Source organism: Hordeum vulgare, chromosome 3H (genome assembly GCF_904849725.1).
Source record: "Hordeum vulgare subsp. vulgare chromosome 3H, MorexV3_pseudomolecules_assembly, whole genome shotgun sequence".
In the NCBI taxonomy this organism is placed as follows: domain Eukaryota; kingdom Viridiplantae; phylum Streptophyta; class Magnoliopsida; order Poales; family Poaceae; genus Hordeum; species Hordeum vulgare.
Window position 1 is genome coordinate 227,117,538 of NC_058520.1, and position 22,168 is coordinate 227,139,705.

A 22,168-nucleotide genomic window follows, 5' to 3' on the forward strand; every position below is an offset into this window, starting at 1 on the left:
TTTTGTTCCTAAGGACATGGGATAAGTCATGCTAATAATACACTACTGGAATCAGAGAATTTGCCATCTGCTGCTTCTTTGCCATCTGCTGGCTGATGGCAAAGACACTCTTTGCCATCAGCTACCCAAAACCTGACGGCAAAGAGGAGGCTGATGGCAAACATCATCTTTGCCATCTGCTGCTTCCTTGCCGTTTGCCAGCTGACGGCAAAGCACATGCAGGAAGACGACAAAGAACCCACCCCACACCGCCCTCTAACCCATAACGGTCCACCTCTTTGCCGTCAACCTGTTACCACTTTGCTTTCGGGGGTAGACGACAAAGAGGCAACTAGACCTAACATCCTCAACCCCCACCCCACCCCTCTCTCTCCTCCATAATAGCTCAACACAGCCCCCGTCTCTCTCCCTGCACCGCCGCCGGAGCTCGTCCTCCCTCCTCCCTCCTCCCTACGACCCGCCGCCGGAGCTCGCCCCTCCTCCACCATCGTGCCCCTGCTCCACCATCGCCCCCTCCTCTCAGTTCCCCTGCTCCACCACCGCCCCCTCTTCCCTGCGACCCCCTGCTCCACCACCGCCCCCTCCTCTCCATGCCCCTGGTCCACCTTGCCGCCGACATTTCCCCCGAGCTCCACCTCGTCGCTGACGTCTCCCCTAGCCCCTTGTAAGTCCTCCGGCCCTCCTTTCCTCTCTTTGCCTCTTTGCTAAGGGTAATTTAGTTAAGTTAAGTTGCTTAGGTTAATTTAGTTAGGTTATTGTTATTAGGTTCTTTTTGCTATTAGGTTCTTACTTTAAGTTCTTTAGGTTAATTTAGTTAAGTTACTTAGGTTAATTTACTTAGGTTAATTTTTATTAGGTTCATAGGTTAAGTTACTTAGGTTAATTTTTATTAGGTTGCAAATTTTTCTTCAAGTTTCGTATAGGATATTTAAATAAAAAAACAGAATTGATTAACACTAGTTCCAAATATTGCGAAGAAAAAAGACTCTTGCATTTTGCTTCAAGTTCTATATTGTTCTTCCTATTATATGAAAATTTGAAGTGGACATGTGATATGTGGACATGTGATTTGGACACGTGATATTTGGAATTGGGACATGTCATGCTGAAATTTCCCATGAAAGGAGAAGAAGAGGAGAGGAGGAGGAGAAAAGGAGAGGAGGGGGAGGAGGAGAAGAGGAGAGGAGGAGGAGGAGGAGAAGAAGAAGAAGAAAAATACCTTCTCCTTCTCCTCCTCCTCCTCCTTCTCCTTCTTCTTGATTTATTCTTCTTCTCCTCCTTCTCCTATTTCTTCTCCTCTTTCTTCTCCTCTTTATTATTCTCCTTACCTTATTTTCCCCAACAATGAGATAATTATCCCATTTAGCTATAAAATGACATAATTAGAATATTTGTGTTGATCGGGTGGATTTACATGTGATAGTTGTCTCGTCGCTGTGAGGTCTACTGTGCGAAGACCTGCCCGTGCGTTGTACGAGCTCCGCCCCTGCATTCGTGGGTCAGTACAAATTTCATCTCCTCCCCGCGCCTTCATTTACTGTGGCTCGGTTTCCGGATGAAACTTTCTAGATTTAGGTAATTAAATTAATTTATGAGTATGCGTGACCAGTATGCGTCTCCCGTTCGAAAGGGCGACATCTATAAATATGCATGTCTTTGCATATTTATAACCGCCATCCTTTCGAATTGTCCAACATTATTCATGGACAGCCCGAGTATGAGTAGATTGGGTTCGTTTTCCCGTATGTTGTGCTCTGGATCCGATGCGGAATTTCGTCAGTGCCTCCCTGTTGTTCTCCGGATGCACATCCTCTCTGTTTATTGCAGAGACGTGTATCAGGAGAACAACAGGGAGGTGCTGCCGAAATTTTGCGTTGGATCCGGAGCAGAGCATGGGAAAACGAACCCAATCTACACATACTCGGGTGGGATTAGACCTATCTTTACCTATTAGCGTGTAGGTTGCCTGGACGTAATAAAAATGGCGAACCGGATTAACCGATGAATATAAATGCTAAATTATATATAAATATATTTATTCTGTCTTTAGTAGCTATGCAAGATGAGTGATCGTGCGTGGATGTATACCGGTCACCCTAGTGAGAAAGAGATGATGAAAGAATGGTTTGTAAAAACAAAGGAATTTGTGAAAGCCGCATTCGCAAATGGCCAGGAAAGAAACTATTGCCCCTGTCCTGGATGCGACAACTATAAAAAGACGACAGAGGCTGTAATGATTAAACACCTACAAAGGAGGGGTTTTAAGCCTAATTATACGGTGTGTACATTTCATGGTGAGTGTATACAACGCACAAGAGCTGAGGTGGTTTGTCGTCGCACGGATGAGCATGGTACCGGAATCGAAGACATGTTGCAAGCCATTTATGATGCTCGGGATTCGGAAGATGAGATGGAGGAATCTGCAAAGGCCTTTTATGAAATGTTGGAGTCTTCAAAAACGTCCTCTCCATGAGCACACTGAGCTCTGTCAGCTGGATGCAATTGCACAAGTAATGGCTCTGAAGGCTCAGTTCAACTTGGGAAGAGAATGCTACGACGCGATGATGACACTATTTGGATGCTTCCTACCTAAAGACCATGTCATGCCTGCAAACCTGTACCGGTCGGACAAAATACTTCGTGTACTTAAGATGTCGTATGAGAAGATAGATGCATGTGAGAAAGGAGGTGTCTTATTTAGGAAGGAGTATGCACAGTTGGACTATTGTCCCAATTGAGAGTCTTGCAGGTATCTTGTGGTAGACAACGATATGGGTGAGAAGAGGCAGACCAAAATCGCAGTATGTGTTCTTCAGTATATGCCAATCGTACCAAGACTTCAACGTCTTTTCATGGTCGAAGAGACAACCAGGCAGATGACATGGCACAAATTGGGCACAAGAACCGAACTAGATGCGGATGGGAATAAGTTGATGGTACACACATCGGATGGGGAAGCGTGGAAACAATTCGATGGATTGCATCAGGCTAAAGCGGCAGATCCAAGGAATCCTCGAGTCTGCGCCGCCACGGATGGTTTTAATCCCTTCGGCATGACGGTAACCCAATACAGTTGTTGGCATGTATTTGTCATTCCACTCAATCTCCCCCCCGGGCAGATTATGCAAAGAAATAACATATTTTTGACGTTGATAATTCCAGGGCCCAAGTATCCGGGGAAGAATATGAATGTATACCTGCAACCGCTTAAGGATGAATTGGAAGAAGCTTGGGATAATGGGGTCAAGACATATGATGCCGCTAGAAAAGAAAACTTCAAAATGCATGTGTGGTACATGTACTCTATGCATGACTTGCCAGCGTATGCGCTATTCTGTGGATGGTGTGTGCATGGAAGGTTCCCGTGCCCCCAATGCAAGGCAGCTCTTCAGTTGTATTGGTTGCAGGAGGGTCGGAAGTAATCTTGCTTTGACTTGCATAGACAGTTCCTGTATCCTGACCATCAGTTCAGAAAAGACAAGAAGAACTTTACCAAACGTAAAGTTGTCAAAAACTTGGCATCACCTGCGTTCACAGGCCAACAGATCCTGGATCAGTTAAACACCCCCGAGCCTGATCTAGAGCGTCCAGGGTATTTCAAGGGGTATAATTCAAAACACGCCTGGACTCACAAGCCATGCGTCTGGGATCTGCCTTACTTGAAAGACCTCCTTCTTCCACACAATATCGACATGATGCACACTGAAAAGAATATCGGAGAGGCTATTTTTGGTACATTGTTCGACATAGATGGGAAGACAAAGGATAATATTAAGGCTAGAGTCGATCAAGAGACACTATGTCATAGACCGTTACAAAACATGCGAGAAGGCAAAGGAAAGCAGAAGTGTTCGAAGACCAGCTATGAGGGAAATTATCTTGTGGGTCAAAATGCACTTCATATTCCCCAATGGGTATGCAGCGAATCTAATTGGGAAGCGAGTCTTGAAAAATTAAAAATCTTTGGTCTCAAGAGTCATGATTGGCCCATATGGCTAGAGCGGGTAATGTCGGTGATGTTACATGGCTTTATTCCTGAGGATGAATGGCTAGTACTAGCGGAGCTGAGCTATTTCTTCCGTGTTCTTTGTGCGAAAGAATTGTCGCCTGGCGTGGTAGATGACATGGAGGAGTTTGCACCGGAGTTGTTCTGCCAGTTAGAGAAGATCTTTCCACCGGGCTTCTTTAATCCAATGCAGCATTTGATTTTACACCTACCGACCGAGGCAAGATTGGGTGGGCCCGTGCAAGATCGTTGGTGCTATGCAACTGAGAGGATGCAGAAGACCTTTCGAGCTAAATGTAAAAATAAGCGTAGAATTGAAGCATCGATGGCTGTGGCATTCATTACTGAGGAGGTGGCAAACTTTGTGACAACACACTACGAAGCCAAAAATCATCATTTGCATAAATCCGAAGCCTCGACACAATGATGCAGACCCTAAAAAAGGTGGGTCCAACCTCAGCCTATTCAAAGGGAAGCTCGCACCAGCCGGTGCTTCGAAACCAATAACGTTAGATGTCAAAGAATGGAGGAACATTTCGTTGTATATCTTCAACAACCTAACATAAGTGCGGCCGTACATCGAGTGAGTTCTCATCACATTTTCCCGTAACTTCTAATTCATTTGAACTGCTCTTATTCCCGGATATTTCAAACAGCCATTACGTCGCCAAATTCTCGGATGGAGCGGTGACCGAAAATGATTCCGTCGAAGAGTATGAGCTTCTGTCAAAGACAGGACGCGGCTATCCTGGTTTCATCTCTTGGTTCAAACAAACGGTAATTATCAATAATGGACCATTTCATTTCTTGGTCTAACTTACGGCTAATGCAACAATTGTTTCATATTAAACTTGTAGGCTAATTCAGAGTCTATGGACGCTGAATTGAGACAAGTCGCTAATGGTTTTGACTATAAGGTCTGTTCATTTGAGAAATACAACATCAACGGGTATCTCTTTCGTACCTTTGGGAAAGAGCTATCTATGCCCGACCGGAAATCTACAAATTGTGGTGTCTCTACTATCGGCGAAGGTGTTATCGAGTATTGTGGAAGAGTTGAAGGAATTTATGAACTTCAATTCTATGGTGAAAACCCACCGAACGTAGTAGTCTTCAAATGCTATTGGTTCCAGCCGAAGAAGACTAGAAGGACTCATGAACATATAGGACTAGTGGAAATCAATCCAAACACCCATTTAGATGTTCCCGATGTCTATATTACGGCTCAACAAGCGACGCAAGTTTTCTATCTACCATGGGCATGCCAAGCGGATAAGAATCTGGAAGGTTGGTATGTTGTTTATGAAGTGCCGCCACATGTCAGACCACCTCTCCCAATTGAACAGGATTATGAACCTCACATTAACCCAGACACATATGATGGAGAATTCTTCCAAGAAACACGTCTTTCCAAGAAACATTTCAAGAACCGCCATGCTTCCCCCAAGAACATGGAAGTAGACAACGACAATGAATCAGATTCCAGCCCCGAGCCGGAACCACAAGACCTGGAACTCGTAGAGGTTACTGATGCGGATGACTTGTCAATGCTTCAACGATTAAAGGAAGGCCTTTCACAACTTGACACCGTTGAACCCGACGAGCACGTCATTCATGAAGACATGCGTGATAGTGATGATGATGATGCATTTATTGATGATGATTATTAGTTTGTAAGATTCACAACTTAAATTATATATATTTTAATCTTTATTATTCATGTACATATTATTATTCATGTCAGTTATTCAATTTTTTTATGTTGTACTAATTTCTTTTAATCTTTATCATGGTAGGTCACCAGGTGTGGAAAGATGGTGGGCGCTGTTCCAGATCGCTCGACGGGTTCTTCCCAGGTGCCTCGCACGAGGGGTGGTACTTCCCTTCCACCCCTATCTCTCCGTAGAGCCTTGGCAGACAGTCTGTCGACTCCACCCGTGGGTTCTTCTTCGTCGGCGGCATTGCCCACTGGGAGAGGTGCTGGTCGGGTAGGGAAGAAGGGGAAGGGTACAGGGAGAGGTGGTGGCCGCGGAAGATCCAGGAGGACTGTTGAGCCATCCTCGCCACCACCACCAGCTCATTTACCCGAGCATAGGACTACTATGGTCGACCCGTTTGCGGAGGAGGCTACAGGGACTCCGTTCCAGGAGCCTGGTGTTAACGGGCATTCGTCCCATGAGACTCCGGTCCAGGAGAAGCCACGGGTCGAGGTGCATTCGGCCCACGAGACTACAGTTCCGGAGGCTTCACCCGACGTGGAGAGGCCCGGATGGGAGACCTGGCCGGATCGTACTGAGTTGCCGGATTGGACCGAGGGTCCAGGTGGCTCAGGTGGCGGGGATGGCGGGGATGAGCTTACGGATAGTGAGGGCGATGTGCAGGTGGACGGGGCCACCGTGTACAAGCGTGGTAGTACACGTCTCTCGGTCGCGCCGGCTACCCGCGAGCGGAGGCCGGTGATTAAACCTGAAGGAGATAGGTAAGTACATTTTCTCTTTTTTTAGCTTTTGCCTTCAAGTTTGTTCAAATATCTAAAGCGTTGACCTTATCATACTACAGGGGATGGGTACACGCTCTTGGAGTGTGCAGGCCGAACTCCGTCCTTGGTGTGCTTTGCCGGACAAATTTCCCGGGGTTTGTCACATTCCCTGGTGAGGGTCAGGTTCCTACACTAGGATTTTCCTGGGAGCACTACCAGGCTGCGCAGGCCCCGCTGGAGGAGATTATAGATGGTGTCTTGTGCCACATGAGGGTCGAGATGGTGATCAAGAGCTTTTGGGTAAATTATCCTTTTAGAGAATCTAAAATTAACAATATAGCTAATTATTGTACTAATCGGTGTTTTCACGTTTGATTGCAGACCTTCTATAGGTGTGAGGATGGATATGAGGAGGAGGCGGCCAGGGTTCTCGAGGCCGAGTGTAGGCGGTTACTACACGACTTGCGCCACGAGGCTCGGCCGCAGGCTATTCGAGATTACTACGCCACGTGTGGTATTAAGAAGCTGCATCGCACGACCCTTCTCCTGGTGTTTCTCCTCCTTGATAACCACTACGATAAGTTTCCCTTCTCCTCTTTCATATTCTCCTTGCCTTAATTTCCCCAAAAATGGCATAGTTAGCCCATTTAGCTCCAAAAAGACATAATTAGCCCATTTAGCTCCAAAATGCCATAATAAGCTCAAAATGGCATAAGAACCTTGGTTAGCTCATTAATATTATATACTTAGCTTGTTTTCCTCTAAAATGAGATAATTAGCCCATTTAGCTCCAAAAAGACATAGTTAGCTAATTTAGCTCCAAGAATAGGAGAAGAGGAGAATAAATAGGAAAAATGAAAAGAATGAAGAAGAAGAAGAAGAGAAGATGGAGAAGGAGGAGGAGGAGGAGAAGGAGGAGAAGGCCAAGGACCTTCTAGTCCTTCTCCTCCTTCTTCTTTATTTCTTCTTCTTCTTCTCCTCCTCTTTCTTCTCCTATTTCATATTCTCCTTAACTTAATTTCCCCAACAATGACATAATTAGCCCATTTAGCTCCAAAATGCCATAATAACCTCAAAATGGCATAAGAACCTTGGTTAGCTCAGTAATATTATATACTTAGCTTGTTTTCCTCTAAAATGGGATAATTAGCCCATTTAGCTCCAAAAAGACATAATTAGGTAATTTAGCTCCAACAAGAGGAGAAGATGAGAAGAAATAGGAAAGATGAAAAGAAAGAAGAAGAAGAAGAAGAGAAGAAGGAGAAGGAGGAGGAGGAGGAGGAGAAGGAGGAGAAGGCCAAGGACCCTCTAGTCCTTCTCCTCCTCCTCCTTCTCCTCCTTCTTGATTTATTCTTCTTCTCCTCCTCCTCCTCTTTCTTCTCCTATTTCATATTATCCTTGCTTTAATTTCCCCAACAATGACATAATTAGCCCATTTAGCTCCAAAATGCCATAATAAGCTCAAAATGGCATAAGAACCTTGGTTAGCTCATGAATATTATATTCTTATCTTGTTTTCCTCTTAAATGGTATAATTAGCCCATATGGCTCCAAAAAGACATAATTATGTAATTTAGCTCCAACAAGAGGAGAAGAGGAGAAGAAATAGGAAAAATGAAAAGAAAAAAGAAGAAGAAGAAGAGAAGAAGAAGAAGAAGGAGGAGGAGGAGGAGGAGAAGGCCAAGGACCTTCTAGTCCTTCTCCTCCTCCTCCTTCTCCTCCTCCTACTCCTCCTCCTCTTTATTACCCTCTTTCATGTTATCCTTGATTTAATTTCCCCAAGAATGACATAATTAGCCCATTTAGCTCCAAAATGCCATAATAACCTCAAAATGGCATGATAACCTTGGTTAGCTCATTAATATTATATACTTAGCTTGTTTTCCTCTAAAATGGGATAATTAGCCCATTTAGCTCCAAAAAGACATAATTAGATTATTTAGCTCCAACAAGAGGAGAACATGAGAAGAAACAGGAAAAATGAAAAGAAAGAAGAAGAAGAAGAAGAAGAAGAGAAGAAGGAGAAGGAGGAGGAGGAGGAGGAGAAGGAGGAGAAGGCCAGGGACCTTCTAGTCCTTCTCCTCCTCCTCCTTATCCTCCTTCTCCTTCTTATTCTTGATTTCTTCTTCTTCTCCTCCTCCTCCTCTTTCTTCTCCTCTTTTGTATTATCCTTGCTTTAATTTCCCCAACAATGACATAATTACCCCATTTAGCTCAAAATTGCCATAATAAGCTCAAAATGGCATAAGAACCTTGGTTAGCTCATGAATATTATATTCTTAGCTTGTTTTCCTCTAAAATGGTATAATTAGCCCACATAGCTCCAAAAAGACATAATTAGGTAATTTAGCTCCAACAAGAGGAGAAGAGGAGAAGAAATAGTAAAAATGAAAAGAAAGAAGAAGAAGAAGAAGAGAAGAAGGAGAAGGAGGAGGAGAAGGCCAAGGACCTTCTAGTCCTTCTCCTCCTCCTCCTTCTCCTCCCTCTCCTCCTTCTACTTGATTTCTTCTTCTTCTCCTCCTCCTCCTGTTTCATCTCCTCTTTCATATTATCCTCGCTTTAATTTCCCCAACAATGACATAATTCACCCATTTAGCTCCAAAATGCTATAATAACCTCAAAATGGCATAAGAACCTTGGTTAGCTCATTAATATTATATACTTAGCTTGTTTTCCTCTAAAATGGGATAATTACCCCATTTAGCTCCAAAAAGACATAATTAGGTAATTTAGCTCCAACAAGAGGAGAAGATGAGAAGAAATAGGAAAAATGAAAAGAAAGAAAGAAGAAGAAGAAGAAGAAGAGAAGAAGGAGAAGGAGGAGTAGGAGGAGGAGAAGGCCAACGACCTTCTAGTCCTTCTCCTCCTCCTCCTTCTCCTCCTTCTCCTCCTTATTCTTGATTTGTTCTTCTTCTCCTCCTCCTCCTCTTTCTTCTCCTCTTTCATATTATCCTTGCTTTAATTTCCCCAACAATGACATAATTAGCCCAGTTAGCTCCAAAATGCCATAATAAGCTCAAAATGGCATAAGAACCTTTGTTAGCTCATGAATATTATATTCTTAGCTTGTTTTCTTGTAAAATGATATAATTAGCCCATATAACTCCAAAATGACATAATTAGGTAATTTAGCTCCAACAAGAGGAGAAGAGGAGAAGAAATAGGAAAAATGAAAAGAAAGAAGAAGAAGAAGAAGAAGAGAAGAAGGAGAAGGAGGAGGAGGAGGAGGAGAAGGCCAAGGACCTTCTAGTCCTTCTCCTCCTCCTCCTTCTCCTCCTTCTCCTCGTTCTTCTTGATTTCTTCTTCTTCTCCTCCTCCTCCTCTTTCTTCTCCTCTTTCATATTATCCTTGCTTTAATTTCCCCAACAATGACATAATTAGCCCATTTAGCTCTAAAATGCCATAATAAGCTCAAAATGGCATAAGAACCTTGGTTAGCTAATGAATATTATATTCTTAGCTTGTTTTCCTCTAAAATGGCATAATTAGCCCATATAGCTCCAAAAAGACATAATTAGGTAATTTAGCTCCAACAAGAGGAGAAGAGGAGAAGAAATAGGAAAAATGAAAGAAAGAAAGAAGAAGAAGAAGAAGAAGAAGACAAGAAGGAGAAGGAGGAGGAGGAGAAGGAGGAGAAGGCCAAGGACCTTGTCCTCCTTCTCCTCCTTCTTCTCCTTCTTCTTGATTTCTTCTTCTACTTCTCCTCCTCCTCTTTCTTCTCCTCTTTCATATTCTCCTTGCTTTAATTTCCCCAGCAATGACATAATTAACCCATTTAGCTCCAAAATGCCATAATAAGCTAAAAATGGCATAAGAACCTTGGTTAGCTCATGAATATTATATTCTTAGCTTGTTTTCCGCTAAAATGACATAATTAGCTCAAAAACATCATATTTTTTTCTTCTTCTGACTTTCTTATTCACATTTTTGCAGATTGGATATACTACATGCATGGAAGCTGGCATTCAGGGAGTTGAACAATGTCGATGGATGAACTTTATATGTATATCATCTAGTTTTCATTTCAGGTTATGAACAATGTCAAAATATATGTATATTTATATATGGATAAACAGTGCGATACTTTGTATATTGGTTCTTTCGATATATGGGGATGTACATTGATTTATATATATATCATATATGTGTGGTGAATTATATATGTGTTCGCAAGTATATGTGTGGTGAACTATATATCATATATGTGTGGTGAATTATATAAATGTGCTGTCAAATATATATATATATATATATATGTGTGTGTGTGTGTGTGTGTTGTGAAATAATATAAAACAAAAAAAATAGGTATTATATGGGCTCTTTGCCGTCTGCCAGCTGATGGCAACTCTTTGCCATCAGCTGGCAGACGGCAAAGGTGCCACATGGCACCCAGCTGTGCATCCTGGGGTGTCAATATAGGCTCTTTGCCGTCTGCTTCCAGGGTGGGCAGACGACAAAGAAGAGGGGGGAGGCATACGACAAAGAAGAGGGGGGAGGCAGATGGCAAAGCCTCCGTTAATCCCTAAAGGAGGCAATGCCTGTCGGATGCCGTCTCGAGCACTTTGCCGACTGCTCTTATGAAAAGCTGATGGCAAAGCCCTTTGCCGTCCACTTTGGGGAGACAGACGACAAAGAAGGTACGATGCCGTCGTAAGCTGGCGCAGAAATTTTGCCGGCCGTGAGATTCTTTGCCATCTGTGGTATTCTCTTTGCCGTCCGGGATTTACTCTTTTCCATCTGTGATGGCAGACGGCAAACAAACTGATTCCTGTAGTGATAGTCATGTGAATATGGTATTTGTTCGGTATTTTGATATGTTGTATGTTATTTTTCCTGTTATGGTGTTATGTGAACATCGACTACATAAAAATTCAGCATTATTTGGGCCACGAGGAAGGCATTGGGAAGTAGTAAGTGGATGATGGGTTGCTAGAGTGACAGAAGCTTAAACCCTAGTTTATGCGTTGCTTCGTAAGGGGCTGATTTGGATCCACTAGTTTATTGCTATGGTTAGAGTTTGTCTTAATTCTACTTTCATAGTTGCGGATGCTTGCGAGAGGGGTTAATCATAAGTGGGATGCTTGTCGAAGTAAGGGCAGTACCCAAGCGGCGGTCGACCTACATATCAAACTATCAAAGTAACGAACGCGAATCATATGAACATGATCAAACTAGCATGACAGAAATTCCCGTTTGTCCTTGTGTGGGTTTTTCCTACTATAAGACTTTGTCCAGGCTTGTCCCTTGCTAGAAAAGGGATTGGGCCACTTTGCTGCACCATTGCTACTTTTGTTACTTGTTGCTTGCTACGAATCATCTCACGACACAATCACTTGTTACCGACAATTTCAGTGCCTGCAAATTTTACCTTGCTGAAAACCACTTGTCAGATCCTTCTACTCCTCGTTGGGTTCGACACTCTTACTTATCGAAAGGACTATGATTGAAACCCTATACTTGTGGGTCATCACGAAGACGTTCGACTAAATCAATCACGTTATATACGCTTCCATTTAGCAATCTAAAGTGGTATGTAGATGCACTCCCCCTCTCGTAGATGTTAGTCTCCATAGATTGATCTTGGTGAGCGTCGGAAATTTTTTGTTTCCCATGCGACGTTCCCCATGAGTGGTATCAGAGCTAGGTCTATGCGTATATGACGTGTCGAGTAGAACACAAAGGATTTTGTAGGCGTTGATATTCAGATTGCTGCCCTCCTTAGTCTTTTCGCGATTCAGCGGTATTGTTGGACGAAACGACCTGGACCAACCTTACTCTTCCACGTACGAGAGACCGGTTCCATCGACTTACATGCAACTTATTGCATAAAGATGGCTGGCGGGTGTCTGTTTCTCCTACTCTAGTTGAATCGGATTTGACAAAGGTGGTTCTTGGAGAAGGTTAAATAAAAACTTGTATATCACCGTTGTGGTTTTGTGTAGGTAAAAAACGTTCTTGCTAGATACCCATAGCAGCCACGTAAAACATGCAACAACAAATTAGAGGATGTCTAACTTGTTTTTGCAGGGTATGATGTGATATGATATGGCCAAGTACATGATGTTCTATATTTGATGCATGAGATGATCATGTTGTAATAGTTAAATATCGACTTGCATGTTGGTGCTACGGCAACCGGCAGGAGCCGTAGGGTTGTCTTTAGTTTATTTTGGCGCTTGGTGATGCCTTGATTTATCGCTAGTTCAATAGCTATAGTAGTACAAGCATAGTTGGCGCGACAACCTTGATGGCAGCACAATGACGGAGATCATGATGATGGAGAACATGGTGTTGTGCCGGTGACAGTGGAGATCATGCTGGTGCTTTGAAGAAGGAGATCAAAAAGCACAAGTTCATGGCCATATCATGTCACTTATTATTTGCATGTGATGTTAATCCTTTTTATGCACCTTGTTTTGCTTAGGATAACGGTATCATTATAAGGTGATCCCTCACTAAAATTTCAAGATAAAATTGTTATATCCCCGAGTGTGCACCATTGAGACAGTTCATCGTTTCGAGACACCACACGATGATTGGGTGTGATGGTCTCTACATTCACATACAATGGGTGCAAGACAGTTTTGCACACACGGAACACTCGTGTTAAGCTTGACGAGCCTAGCATGTATAGACATGGCCTCGGAATACAGGAGACCAAAAGTTAGAACATGAGTCATATAGTAGATATGATCAATATGGAGATGTTCACCACTGAAGCCACCTGATCTCGCGTGATGATCGGACATGGGTTGGTGGATTTGGATCATGTACCACTCGAATGACCAGAGGGATGCCAATTTGAGTGGGAGTTCTTAAGTAATATGACTAATTGAACTCATTATAACAAAAACAGTCAAAATGTATTTGCAAATTATATATGTTGTAGATGATTAGCTTGCGTTGTAGCTCCCGTGTTTTTCATATGTTTCTAGAGAAAACTAAGTTGAAAGATGATAGTAGCAATTATGCGGACTGGGTCCGTAAACTGAGGATTGTCCTCATGGCTGCACAGAAGGCTTATGTCCTTAATGCACCGCTCGGTGTGCTACGCCCCGAGCATCATCTGTGGATGTTGTGAACATTTGACATACTCATTTTTTATGACTACATGATAGTTCAGTGCGTCATGCTTTACGTCTTAGAATTGAGGTGCCCAAGACGTTTTGAACGTCACGGGACATATGAGTTGTTCCAAAGAGCTGAAATTGGGATTTCACGTTCGTGCCCGTGTTGAGAGGTATTAGACCTCCGACAAGATTCTTTGTCTGCAAAGTAAAAGAGAAAAGCTCAATCGTTGAGCATGTTCTCAGATTGTCTGGGTGCTACAATTAGTTGAATTGAGTGGGTGTGGATCTTCCAAATGAGAAGTGATTGACATAGTTCTCCAAAGTCACTGCCACCAAGCTACTGAGCTTCGTAATGACCTATAGCATACCAGGTATGGAGAAGATGATCCTTGAGCTATTCGCGATGTTTGACACCGTGAAGGTAGAAATCAAGAAGGAGCATCAAGTGTTGATGGTTAGTAAAACCACTAGTTTCAAGAAGGGCAAGGGAAAGAAGGGAAACATCAAGAATGACAAGTCAGTTGTCACTCCAATGAAGAAACCCAAGGTTGAACCCAAACCTGAGACTATGCAGTTCTATGATAAGGAGTATGATCACTGAGGCGGAACTGCCCTAGACACTTGGTAGATAAGAAGGCTGGTAACATCAATAGAAGTATATTAGATATATGTGTACTTTACTAGTACTCCTAGTAGCACATGGGTTTTAGATACCGGTTCAGTTGCTAAATGTTAGTAACTCGAAATAAAATCTATGGAATAAAAAAAGACTAGCTAAGGGCTAGGTGACGATGACTGTTGGAAGTGTTTCCAAGGTTGATGTGATCACCATCAAACACTCCCTTTTACCTTCGGGATTAGTGTTGAACCTAAATGTTGTTTGGTGTTTGCGTTGATTATGAACAAGATTGGATCGTGTTTATTGGAATACGGTTATTCATTTAAAGAGAATAATCGTTACTCTGTTTACTTGAATAATACCTTCAATGGACATGCACCTAATATTAATGGTTTATTGAATCCCAATCATACTGATACACATGTTCATGATATTGATGCCAAAAGATACAAAGTTGTAATGATAGTACCACTTACTTGTGGCACCGCCGCTTAAGTCATATTGGTATAAAACGCGTGAAGAAGCTAAATGCTGATGGATCTTTTGGACTCACTTGATTTTGAACACTTGATACATGCAAATCATGCCACATGGGCAAGATGACTCAAGGCCTCATTTTCCAGACATATGGAGCGATCAAGTTACTTGTTGGAAATAATACATTTGGATGTATGCAATCCAATGAGTTGTGAGGCATGCATGGGATATCGTTATGTTCTTACTTCGCACATGATTTGAGTAGATACAGGTGTATTTACATGGTGAATCACGAGTCTCAATTATTGATAAGTTCAAGAAATTTCAGAGTGAAGTTGAAGATCACCATGATAAGAGGATGAAATGTCTATGTTGTGATCGTAGAGATGAATATCTGAGTTGCGAGTTTGGTATACATTTAAGACAATGTGGAAATTCTTTCACAATTCATGCCATCTGGAACGCCATAGTGTGATGGTGTGTTCGGACACCGTAGCCGCGTCCTATTAGATATGGTGCATAATATGATGTCTCTTATCGAATTACCACTATCGTTTTAGGGTTATGCATTAGAGACAACCATATTCACTTTAAATGGGGCACTATTTAATTCCGTTGAAATGACACCGTATCAACTATGCTTTGGAGAAACCTAAGCTGTCGTTTCTTAAAGTTTGGGGCTAAGATGCTTATGTCAAAAGGCTTTAGTCTGATAAACTCGAACCCAAACCGGATCAATGCATCTTCATAGGATACCCAAAATAGTTGGGTATACCTCAGACTGGGCATTCGGTTAGACCGAACCAAACCGTTCGGTGCTTTGGCTCCTTTTCAAATTGGTTTGCTGATTGTCTTGACCGATCGGTCATCCAGGAAAACAATGACCGAGACTTTGATCTACCGAGTATTCGGTTCGGTCCTCTATTATATAAAAGAATATAACCTACATTGGATGGGAAGGAAGAAATCGTGGGAAAAATCTTGGGGAAAAATATTGGCGCTAAATGAAACAAATCGAAACATGCTAGCCTATGAGGGAATGGTAAGAGGAAAGAATTGCTGCAGGATCTCGTCAGAAGCAGGTTGCCGATGGTGAAGGAACAATGGCCTCGACTGCTTACGACCGATGAACATCATTGTTCACAACTGCGAGGGTGCCGGGGTCCTCCGCCGCTAGGGAGCCATGGGCGCCACCGACCGCCTCTGCAGTTAGGGAACCATTGGTGCTGCCGCTAAGGAGCCATGAGCACAAGCGTGCAACGGATGTCGTGCGAGTTAGGAAAATGGAGGCGGCGGTGCCGCAAGATGTGCATCAAGCATCGACCGCATATTCTAGATAAGCTTTATTTAGATGCGTGGGCTGTTTGCTTACGTTTGCTTGTGCAGAGAAAATGCTGGAAACAACCATGTGTACAATTGATGTCGAATGGTCCACTAGTCCTGTAACGTGTATGGTTGGGCTAGGATTTAATAAAACGAGAATGCTAATAAAATACGGTTAATTCGGGAGATTTGATGCTTAGAATCCAATGACCGAAAGTCCCGAACTAATATCGGTTTCTGAGGTTTGCTAACCGAATGAAGGACTGAACCTTCGGTCCTCGTTTTTTTGGTTTCGGTCTTGGTTTTTTCGGCTTCGGTCTTCGGTTCTCGGTTTTTATGCCCACCCCTAGGTATACCTCCTATCTCAGATCCAAAAGAAAAGTGTTTGTTTCCTGAAAACGGGTCCTTTCTCAAGAAAGAGTTTCTTTCGAAAGATTTGAGTGGGAGGATGCTGGAACTTGATGAGGTTGTTGAACCATCACTTCAAACAGAGTGTAGCAGGGTGCATGAATTTGTTCCTGTGGCGCCTACACCAGATTGAATAGGAAGGCAATGATGATGATCATGAAGCTTCATATCAAGTTACTTCCAAACCTCATAGGTCGACAAGGACACATACTACTCTAGAGTGGTACGATAATCCTGTCTTGGAGGTCATGTTGTTGGACAACAGTGAACCTACAAGCTATGGAGAAGTGATGGTGGTCCTGGGTTGCGATGAATGGTTGGATGCCATGAAATCCGAGATAGTATCCATGTATGAAAACAAAGCGTAGACTTTGGAAGAACTACTTGATGGTCATGAGGCTATTAAGTACAAATGGATCTTTAAAAGGAAGACACACGATGATGGTGAATGTCACCATTTAGAAAGCTTGACTTGTCTCAAAGAGGTTTCCGACAAGTTCAAGGAGTTGGCTACGACGAGACTTTCTCACCCATAGCGATGCTAAAGTCTGCTGGAATTGTGTTGGCAGTTGCTGCTTTTTTCGATTATGAAATCTTATAGATGGATGTCAAAAGCGTTCTTTCCTCGATGGTTTCCTTGAAGAAAGGTTGTATGTGATACAACGAGAAGGTTTTACCGATCCTAAGGATGCTAACAAGTATGCAATCTCCCTCGATCCTTCTATGGACTGGGGCAAGCATCTCGGAGTTGGAATATACGCTTTGATGAGATGATAGAAGCTTTTGGGTTTATACAAAGTTTGTGAGAAACTTGTATTTCCAAGAAAGTGAGTGGGAGCACTATAAAATTTCTGATGAGTATATCTGGTTGACATATTGTTGATCGGAAATGATGTAGAATTTTTGGAAAGCATATAAGGATGTTTGAAAAGTGTTTTTCAAAGGAAAACCTGGATTGAGCTACTTGAACAATGAGCATTAAGATATATAGAGATAGATCAAGACGCTTGATAAAACTTTCAATCAATACATACCTCGACAAGATTTTCAAGGAGTTCAAAATGGATTGGTCAAAGAAGGAGTTATTTTCTTTATTGTAAGGTGTGAATTTGAGTAAGACTCAAAGCACAACCACAACAGAAGAACGAGTAAGGACGAAGGTCGTCCCCTATGCCTTAATCGTAGGCTCTATAGTATGCCATGTTGTGTATCGCAACTGATGTGTGCCTTGCCATGAGTCTGTCAATGGATACAAGAGTAATACAGGAATGGATCCCTCCGCAAGAGTCAAAATTATCCTTAGTAACTTGACTAAGGAAATGTTTCTGGATTATGGAGGTGATAAAAGATTTTGTCGTAAAGGGTTACATTGATGCAAGCATTGACACCAATCAGGATGACTCTAAATTAGCAAACCGGATTCGTATAGTGGGGAAATCATTTCGAATGGTTTCCAGTAAAGCGTGGTAGCAGCATCTACAGGATGATATACAGATTTGTAAAGCACACACGGGTCTGAAATGCTCAAACGCATTGACTAAAACCTCTCTCACAAGCAAACATGATTAAACCCCGGAACTCATTGGGTGTGAATCACATAGTGATGTGAACTAGATTATTGACTCAAGTGCAAGTGAGAGAATGTTGGAAATATGCCCTAGAGGCAATAATAAATTAGTTATTATTATATTTCCTTGTTCATGATAATCGTTTATTATCCATGCTATAATTGTATTGATTGGAAACTCGAATACATGTGTGGATACATAGACAACATACTACCCTAGTGAGCCTCTAAGGACTAGCTCGTTGATCAAAGATGGTCAAGGTTTCCTGATCATAAACCTGAGTTGTCATTTGATAATGGGGTCACATCATTAGGACAATGATGTGATGGACAAGACCCGAAGTGTAAACATAGCATATGATCGTGTTAGTTTATTGCTACTCTTTTCTACATGTCAAGTATGTGTTCCTATGACCATGAGATCATACAACTCCCGGACACCGGAGGAATGCCTTGTGTGTATCAAAGGTCACAACATAAATCGGTGACTATAAAGGTGCTCTACAAGTATCTCCAAAGGTGTGTGTTGGATGGCGTGAATTGAGACTGGGATTTGTCACTCCATATGACGAAAAGGTATCTCTGGGCCCACTCGGTAATACAACATCACAATAAGGTTGAAAGCAATGTGACAAAGGAGTTAGTCATGGGATCTTGTATTACAGAAGGAGTAAAGAGACTTGCCGGTAACGATATTGAACTGGGTATAGAGATACCGACGATCGAACCTCGGGCAAGTAACATACTGATGACTCACAAGTATAGGGGATCTATCTTAGTCCTTTCGATAAGTAAGAGTGTCGAACCCAACGAGGAGCAGAAGGATCTGGCAAGTGGTTGTCAGCAAGGTAATATCTGCAGGCACTGAAATTATCGGTAACAAGTGGTTGTGTGATGAGATGATTCGTAGCAAGTAGCAAGTAACAAAAGTTACAGCGGTCCAGCAAAGTGGCCCAATCCCTTTTGTAGCAAGGGACAAGCCAGGACAAAGTCTTATAGGAGGAAAAACGCTCCCGAGGACACACGGGAATTTCTGTCATGCTAGTTTTCACCATGTTCATATGATTTGCGTTCGTTACTTTGATAGTTTGATATGTGGGTGGACCGGCGCTTGGGTACTGCCCTTACTTGGACAAGCATCCCACTTATGATTAACCCCATTCGCAAGCATCCGCAACTACGAAAGAAGAATTAATACAAAGTCTAACCATAGCATTAAACTACTGGATCCAAATCAGCCCCTTACGAAGCAACGCATAAACTAGGGTTTAAGCTTCTGTCACTCTAGCAACCCATAATCTACTTAATACTTCCCAATGCCTTCCTCTAGTCCCAAATAATGGTGAAGTGTTATGTAGTCGACGTTCACATAACACCACTAGAGGAAAAACAACATACAACACATCAAAATATCGAACGAATACCAAATTCACATGACTACTATTAGCAAGACTTATCCCATGTCCTCAGGAACAAAAGTAACTATTCACAAAGCATAATCATATTCATGACCAGAGAGGTAATGAGTAGCATCAAGGATCTGAACATAAACTCTTCCACAAAATAATCCAACTAGCATCAACTACAAAGAGTAATTAACACTACTAGCAACCTTACAAGTACCGTTTGGAGTCGCGAGACGGAGATTGGTTACAAGTGATGAACTAGAGTTTGGAGATGAGATGGTGCTGATGAAGATGTTGATGGTGATGAGTCCACTCCATTGAGAGGAATGTTGGTGATGACGATTGCGACGATTTCCCCCTCTGGGAGGGAAGTTTCCTCGGCAAGATCGTCCTACTGGAGCTCTAGATTTGTTCTGCTCAAGTTCCGCCTCGTGGCGGCGGCGAATGCTCCGAAAAGCCTCCTCCTGATTTTTTTCGGGACGAAACCCTTCATATAGCAGAAGAGGGGGGCTAGTGGGCCAGCAGGGAGCCCACAATCCCCCTAGGCGCGGCCAGGGGGGTGGCCGTGCCTAGCAGGCTTGTGGCCACCTACTGGCGCCCCTCTGGCACTTCTTCGGCCCAGTATTTTTGATATATTACCAAAAATATCCACGTTGATTTTCACGGCTTTTGGAGTTGCGCAAAATATGGATCTCAAACTTGCTCTTTTTCAGGCCAGAATTCCATCTACCGGCATTCTCCCTCTTCATGTAAACCTTGCAAAATAAGAGAGAAAAGGCATAAGTATTGTACCATGAAGTGAAATAATAGCCCAAAAAGCGATAAATATCAACATGAAAGCATGATGCAAAATGGACGTATCAACTCCCCCAAGCTTAGACCTCGCTTGTCCTCAAGTGAAAGCATAGATCAGTAACCATGACCACATGTTTAGGGAGAGAGGTGTCAGCAAAACAAGATACGAACATGCATGCATCATGATCATGATCATAACAACAATACCGTCATATCATCTCTTATGCTAAAGTGACAATTCCTTCACAAAGTAAAGTATGGATCAACAACCTTACCGAGAATTAGCAACTGATAGCCTTTAGTCATTGAAGCAATTGCAATTTATCACAACATAAGAAAGAGTCAAATAAGAGCTTGTAAAGCAAATCCACATACTCAATCATCTTTTCATTCTCTACAATTGCTACAACTCACGTGGTACTCATGAGATCAAAGTTTCAGTGGAACACAGAGAAACATAGGGGCTTATAGTTTTGCCTCCCAACTGCTTACCTCAAGGGTAATGTCAACAGTAATAATTCATGAATGCTTACCTCGAAGTTGACATATGAATATAGATCTTTCCCTAGCATATGACGTTAGCCAAGATAAAGGCGAAACAAGGAATTGGTGAAGATCACCATGACTCTTTCAAGGGAAAAAAGTAAAGGTACAAGATAGGCCCTTCGCAGAGGTAAGCAGAGGTTGTCATGCGCTTTTGAGGTTTGGATGTGTGTACTCTTAGTGCGGAGGAATGTCACATTACATTGCCTCCTGTGATAAAGAACTTTATTATGTAGTCTGTTGCTTTTTTGTCTTCCTCATCACAGGTTCGTACAAAGCTTGTTTTCCACACACTAATAGATCATACATATTAGGGAGCAATTTTTATTGCTTGCACCAATGACAACTCACTTGATGGATCTTATTCAATCCATAGGTAGGTATGGTGGACTCTCATGGCAAAACTAGGTTGAAGGTTTATGGATGCACAAGTAGTATCTCTACTTGGTGCAGGAGTTTTGCCTAATATGAGGTGGAAGCAATCGTCACATCCTAAGGGATCTCTAATCATATAACATTGTTCGGAACCACGCAAACACAATTCATTATGTTGTCTTCCTTGTCCAACGTCTACTTCTAAGCATGCAATAGTTTAGTGAGTGTTCACAATCATAGATGGTGTCAAAGGTGATATATTTATATGTGAACATGTCCTTCTTTATCACTTCCTATTAATTTCAACAATGACCAAGGTCTACGTTTGTCTACCCTCAACAAGTTTCAATCAACATTCTTTTATATGTGAAGCCATCACTTCCCATAAGATCATTGCATGATCTTTCATGCTTTTGTTCTTTTCTCACTCTTTTGATCATGGAAAGAGGCAAAGCCCTCAACTAATACACTCTTTATTATATGGCTCACGAGCTCGAATACATCGGGGGTGACACAAAGAAAAACTCAAGACTTTTAATCTACTAGAGAAAAATAAAACTGAAAAGGAACAAACTAAAACAAAGGTAAAGGCAAAAGATGTGATGGTGATACGATACCGGGGCAACTCCCCCACGCTTGGCACAAGCCAAGGGGATTGCCCATACTCGTGCTTAGTTGTCTTCCTTTGGAGGTGATGGTGGTGGAGTTGTTGCAGAGGCCTTGACCTTGTTTAATTTCCACATGAGCTTAAAATTCTGCTCCCTCAGATCATCATTTTCCTCTTCAAGCCTTAACACCCTTTGGCATAATTCCTGCTTACTCTCCTGCAAGAAACGAGAAGGGATAAACACAGTCTTAGGCATCTTCCTTGAGCCAGGGAGGCTCGACTTCTTGAACTCGACATGGGTGTTTCCAGGTGGAGGTAGAGGAGCCTCCTCCTCATTGGAACTTGTTCCTTCCTTTCCCTTGGGTTCATAATGTTCTTCCTCATCAGTGGTCCAGCCATAACGATCCAAGTCCCCGTAGACCTTGGGGTTAGCAAGGTAATCAACCACATAGCTCTCCCCCTCTGAATCCTGAGAAGACATCTTGACCTAAAT